The 7,143-nt window shown below is 37.5% G+C and overlaps 1 protein-coding gene across 3 annotated transcripts in view; it reads right to left on the minus strand.

Moving 5' to 3' along the window:
* The window catches only part of irag1 (inositol 1,4,5-triphosphate receptor associated 1), an 85,540-nt gene extending 78,610 nt beyond the window's left edge, over positions 1-6,930 (minus strand). For 2 of the 3 annotated variants that reach the window (XM_008106842.3, XM_008106833.3), the window contains exon 1: positions 6,402-6,930. The gene's annotated coding sequence lies outside the window, so the exon portion shown is untranslated. The remainder of the gene's footprint in view (positions 1-6,401) is intronic. The other variant, XM_008106852.3, reaches the window with a different exon arrangement.
* Positions 6,931-7,143: the final 213 nt, after the last annotated feature.

The following is a 7,143-nucleotide window of genomic DNA, read 5'->3' on the forward strand; positions in this document are numbered from 1 at the left end:
CAGTAAGAGTGGGAATGGACTGTGATTCTGCAGCAATTAATACATTGCAAAATTTGGGGAGACACTTGGGAAAGTCTTCCTCTAAGGCTGGATCTAAGGTAAAAGGTAAAGGTTTTCCCCTGACATTAAGTCTAGTCGTGTCTGACTCTGGTGTTGGTGCTCATCTCCATTTCTAAGCCGAAGAGCCAGCGTTGTCCATAGACACCTCCAAGATCATGTGGCTGGCATGACAGCATGAAGTGCTGTTACTACACTGCCATATAATCCAGATTATCAAAGCAGATAATCCAAATTATCTGCTTTGAACTGGATTATAGGCATTGACACTGCCATATAATCCAGGTCAAAGCAAATAATCTGGATGTTATATGGAAGTTCAGCTGGAGCTTCAGTGTTCAAGAAGGATTTTGCAAATAATAATGTTTCTAGAGAGCTGAGAGCATAATGACTGTGCAAGCTGGATGACAAGACAGCTGGCTCCTTCAATGACCAAACCATGTTTAGGACTTTAAAAATTACTTTCTCACTAAAAATTAAGTTTGGAAAACAGTTAGCAACCAGTACAGGAACCTTCTTTATTAGAATAATATAATTTTAAAACTAGATTAGTCTCATTACCCATATCAGACCTTGGTATACCATCTATCTCCTGTCTCTAAGGTATGTGTATAAGTTCTTACCTATCTCTAAAAATGGATTATGCCAGCATTGCCCTGACTAATGATTATTGCTCCCTGATTGAAGATGCTGATTGTGACTCTCGTTTTAACCGAAACTGCTGTGTTTTTAATTGATGTATTATTGTTGTGTTAAGTTTTGTATGATGTTTTGCACCTTTGGAAACCGCCCTGAGTCCCTCCGAGGAGATAGAGCAGTATATAAATAAATTATTATTGTTGTTGTTATTATTATTATTATTATTATTATTATTATTATTATTATTATTATTATATGAAACTATGTAAAAGTTAACAGCTTAGCTGCATATTCTGCATTAAAAGATGTACACTTCTAGTTCTGATTCAAGGGTAATCTTGTGCATATCAAATTGCAGTAATCAAGATGATGTGACTAATGAACTAATCACATTCAGAGGGAAAAGTATGGATGACCATCCCTTTAAGGTAGAGACTCGCCCCTCTTATATCATCAGCAGTCCCTTTTGAGTACTGTCTCCCCATCACACTCACACATGAAATCTTACATTCATCACAAGGTCAGTATTACTTTTTTTAATCAGGAGAAACAACAATATCCAAAAAACTTGCCCTGCCCAAAGCCTCTTACATCAGTTTAAAACCACTTCTTTCCAATGGGTTAAAATTGTTCTGCCCCAAACCCCATAGAATACAAGAGACAGTGATCCTGGTTAAAATCATTTCTTTCCATGGGATCATATTGTTCTGCATCAAACCCCATAGGATACAAGAGACTGATGATGGTTGGGCAATGAAACAGGATGGGAAACTTTGATGGTTCCCATCCCACATGTTTTTCAGTTAGAACCATGGGATTAAAGTGCAATAAGAGGTAGGAGCTCTGAACACAGATTGTTTAGAGTTCCCTCCTTTCTGGACATTCCTGTCTCTTTTCAGCCCTGGGACATGTGATGACCTCTGTACCTCTTCATGCGTGAAAAGAGGCTAAAGTGTCCTACAAGGAGAAAATGTCTCAATATGATGAGATTGATTGCTGTAGTTCCCTCCTTTCAAGACATTTCTGCCTTTTTTCAACCATGGAGGGCTATGCATGATGGCCAGAAGTAGTTTAATTCATGTGATGAGCTCAATGCCTCTCTATGCCTGAAAAAAGGCTGAAGTGTCCTGAGACTGGGAAATTTCTCAATGTGATAAGGCAGTTAGACGTTGGATGAATACTATCACCAAATCAAGCAGACTTAGAAAAGGTTTGAGCTAGAGCATTAGACATAATTGTAGAAACACAGTTCTCGCCAATGTTGTCACCTGGGAATCTAGAAATAGTATTATGACTAGGAGCCCCTGCAGATTATCGCTCCAATGTTTTGAGGGAAGGACAATTGCTTCCAAGATAAGATAAATCTTGATCCACAAGCCAGACTTTCTACTGACAAACAATACTTCGCCATTCAAGGATTTCAGCTTGTGCAGCCTGCATCCAGGCCATTAGTGAACACAGGCAAGTCCGGTGACATATCAACCATTTGGTGACATTAGACAACAACGGGAACAGAATAGTAATTGGCATATTTGTGGCACCTCATTCCAGGGTGCTGAATAAGTGAACAGTAAGGTGGGCAGAATTTGAATTTCCAGATGTTGTTGATTTAGAACTCTAATCAGCCCTAAGAAAGGAAGCGATAATGAGGAATGCTTGAGGTTGCAATTCAACATATGGAGAGCTGCACTTTGTCCACATCTGTTGTAAACCAGTGGCAATGCTTCGAAATAGTTGTATCTCAGAACCATTTCCTGAGCATCATTTGACAGGAAAGCCAAATGCCATCCTCAGTTTTGCCCTGCTATCATTCCATTCCTCCTCTCCATTTAATTACTGGGCCCATATTTGGCAACTACAGATACCCAGGTATGCAATTTGGACTCAAGTCCATGTTTTCCCCCATTTCACTAAACTGCATCACAACAGAAAATAAGAAGCAGATGGTGCTCCACATCTTATGTCTAATCAGCTGTCATGCTTATAATTTAAACATTAAAACTGGTGGTGATTCAGATTCATGCAATCTGCTTCCACACTAGGCTTCTTTAGGATATCTGAGCTATAATGGCGGCTTCTCATGCAATATAGAGTGAGTTTATATAGGGATGCCCACAGAAAGATTATTATGTTTATTCAGTTTTTATGTATGTATTTAATTTTACAAACTGTATGTGTACTATTTTATTGTAAGCCATATTGAGCATAATTTGTGGGAGAAAGGTGAAAATAATCAAAGTAAATAAATACGGGAGAGTCTCGCTTATCCAACGTAAACGGGCTGGCAGAACGTTGGATAAGCGAATATGTTGGATAATAAGGAGAGATTAAGTAAAAGCCTATTAAACATTAAATTACGTTATGATTTTACAAATTAAGCACCAAAACATCATGTTATACAACAAATTTGACAGAAAAAGTAGTTCAATAAACAGTAATGCTATGTAGTAATTACTGTATTTACGAATTTAGCACCAAAATATCATGATGTATTGAAAACATTGACTACAAAAATGCGTTGGATAATCCAGAACGTTGGATAAGCGAGACTCTACTGTAACTATCTTGCACAGTGGAGCATGGCAGTAATAAATTTTTCCTTACTTTTTGACATTAGCTATGTTACTATTTTTGCAAGAAGGCAATAGGAGAGAAAGGCAAGTAGCATTGATATCTCCCCTATCATCTCAGGACAAGGAGTATTTAAAAGGACAAATTGCCACAGGTAATGGCGTAAATCAGAAAGTAAAGCCCAGGCAGAAATAGAAAGGAAGATTGTAATGGAGGATGTAATATCCATAAAAAGCTCCAAATCACTTGTGCAAGCTGGCATTGCCACAATATTTTTCAAAGAAGGTATGGGGCAATGAGATACAATACAGGCAGTCCCCGAATTACAATCATTTGACTTACAAATGATTCATAGTTAAGAATGGGGGTGAGACAACTGGAAGTGAGAGAAATCTACCCCTAGGAAGGGAAATTCACTCCTGAAAGAGGTATTATGTTGAAAAGGTGTTTCCGCTGAAGCTTTATCACCAATCCTTGTTTCCACAACAAGCCATTTTTTTCAAAATCGAGTTATCACAGGGACAGAAAGTGAGATGAAATCTCCTGAACATGGGCACAGACAGCAAAACAAACACCTCAAGGGTATTAATACTTCCTTGAATACAGTGGAGTCTGGATTCTTTGTACTAATAAATGTGTGAATAGAGACAATCTGGCAAATGTCACAGTTACAGTCAGGAAATCAACCAGTTTCTGACTTGGATGTTTACACTCATACCACTGCTTAGTTGGCCATCTTAGGGTCCTTCCAGACAGGTCCTATATGCCAGGATCTGATTTGAGGTTTTCTGCTTTAAACTGGATTTTATGAGACCACACTGCCAGATAATCTGGGATAAATAGAAAACCTGGGATCAAGTCCTGGGATAGAGGGCCTATCATATACACAACCATATAACCCAGAATATCAAGTCAGATAATCTACAATATCAGCTTTGAGCTGGGTTATATGAGGCCCCTTCCACACAGTTGAATAAAATCCCACATTTTCTGCTTTGAATCGGAATATATGTCAGTGTGGACTCAAATAAACCAGTTCAAAGTAGATATTGTGGGATTTTTCTGCCTTAATATTCTGGGTTATATGGCTGTGTGGAAGGACCCTGAGTCCATACTGCCATATAATCCAGTTCAATGTGGATATTATACAGTTATGTGGAAGAGGCCTTAAAAACCATAGCTTTGGAATTATGCTATCACACTACAAGAGTTTAAGGATTAGGGAGTGGGTATACATTGCCCTGAAAACTTGTTTGGTCCACAAGGCCTCCCTGCCAATACTTCCTAAAAACTAGACAGAAAAAGACAACAGAGGAATTTATTTTATTTTTATCCTATCTTTCTTGTAACAAGATCCAACGCCATGTTCAACATTTTAAAAGTACAGTACAATTAACACAGTGCAACGTGTTTTCTAGCTCTCGGAAGCATTAAAGGGCTAAGGACCATACCGTAGCACTTAACCAAACATAATGAGTACTGTTTGTATTTTGTGTTCTGTGATTCCACCAATCAAGGTTTGCATTCACAACATGCAGTATACATTTTAGAAATAAAATAGTAACATAGATGATTGCAGAATTTACAGTAAGTGCTAAGGGCACCTCTTTTTTATCTTGAAAGATTTCAGTGTTAAGCAAACCATCTCTGAGCATTTGATAAATAGAAACAGGGTGGTACCAAGAGGCCTCTAAAAATCAAGCTCCAAACTGCAGAACTGAGCCAACCAAATGTCTTGCTCTGAGATAATCTTTTGTTTCCTAATCCTATTCCGCTCCACAGCATAAACAGATACCAGCAAGAGCCTTTGAAATGTTAACATTAAGAACACAGCTTCCTGCTCTCATGTTTATATGGACAAGGTCTTTACCAGAGAAATATCTGTGTCAGAAATAATAGCTGGGCCCTGTGTTTCTAGGATCCAAATGTAGATGTATTGGCTATTCTTTATCAGGATTCTCACCTGTCCAACTCATTTAAATAGCACGATGTATTAATGCGAAAATGAATAATACTGAATTCAAAGTATTGCACAAATAATTTCCATAATATAAGAAAGAACAGAAAGAACGTAGACATGAGAAAGCCATACAAGGATGTTCAGTCGTAGGAGAGAGAAAGCAAAGCCACTTACTATATGTACACTAATGGCGCCATATAAATAAATGATAATGACGGCAACAACTACAGTATTTTAAAAATCCAAAACATAGTTTGCCTAAAAAAATAGATATGCCATACATGTTACAAAATATAAAGATGATATAGGAACTATTCCTGTCTGCAGGACTTCTTGGCATATTTAAAAATGCATCCTTCAAATATTTTACAGCAAATGGTAACCATTAGTTTCATATTCCTCATAAATATTCAATCCCACAAATAAGATTTTCACTATGTTAAATTGACAGGTAATTCAAATTCATTTGCATGACTGTGAATATAGTTGTGATCTTAAGTGTTTAGTTCATTTTAACTAGAAACACATTTTAAGTACAAACACTGAATTTTCAAGACACCCCGGCAGTATATTTTAACAGGAATGATAACTATAAACAATTGGGTTGAAACTGTAACAGTGGCAACAAGTTCATACAATATATATGTGTGTGTGTGTGTGTGTGTGATTACAATGTATATAATTTAAATATGATTTGTGTTTTAAAGATATCACCCCTGTTCAGTTCTGACTGCTTTGAATTGCAAACAGGGGGCATACCAAAGAAACACCTCCGGAAACATCTTCTTAAAAGACAGGTTCCAGAGGCAGGCTATGCAATCCATCAAAGCAAACACGTCTGGTGTGTACTCTGTTAAATGAACATGTGGCAGAGAAACTCACACAATTGCATGTCCTTGTTACACTGAATTCATTGTACACTTACCTATTTAAAAACAAAGTAACAGCTAATTATCTAAAATTGTTAGCAAAGTAACAAACGCTTGCTAATGATTTTAAGATGAGGATTAGACTGGCATTTGCATTTCTTTATTATAACATGGTGCTTGCTAAACAATATGCAAGGAGATGAACTTAGTCAAGACCACTATCTTGCCTACTGTTTAGCAAGCTGAAAGTCAACACAATCCATTAAAATTTAATCCAACTAAAATATAATAAGGAAGTACTGTACCTTTAAGAAGTAAAAGGGGTTCCGTTTTGGATCTCAGCTGAAGAAAGCTGTTTATTCTTGGTTTATGAAGATTACTTACCTAAAACTGAGCTATTCCTCTTGTTTTCCCCCTTCAAGAAAACCTCCCTCTCTCTCTCCTGCTCACTCTGGGAGCTTTTACCATTTAAGGTCAATGTGTTACATCTGGTTCCCTTAACTAAGCTAAAGCACTTTCTTACTCAAAGAGACCAAGCTGAGCTTCTAACATTAAACATGACTTTTAGTTTTAAGTAACTCTTCAGAAAGCCTCTCCTCTCTGAGAATCCAAGAGAAAGACTTCCTTTATTTTGCGAACAATCCTCCGGTATTTTTCTTACAGTTTAGAACACGAGGATGTTAAAAACTCATTTCTGAGCAACTAAATTTGAAATGAGCAAGAAGGAAGCAGATGAGATTGTCAGACTGAAATTGTGTGTTATATTGATTCTTATTAAAGATGTACACTCGGCCCTTAGTATTCATGGGTTCTGCGTCCACAGATTCAGTTAACCACAGCATGGAAATATTTGGGAAAGCACTACACTGATGTGTAGGCATACCCTGCTGTAGGCGCCCACCATTTCACAGATCCTCAGGCACTTTCCAGAATGTGGGACTTGTTTGCCATTTGATATAAGGGACCCATTGTACTACACCATTGTATATAATAGTATTTGAGCATTTATAGATTTTGGTGTCCTTGGGAGGTCCTGGAACCAACCCC

Source organism: Anolis carolinensis, chromosome 1 (assembly GCF_035594765.1).
Source record: "Anolis carolinensis isolate JA03-04 chromosome 1, rAnoCar3.1.pri, whole genome shotgun sequence".
Lineage (NCBI taxonomy): Eukaryota > Metazoa > Chordata > Lepidosauria > Squamata > Dactyloidae > Anolis > Anolis carolinensis.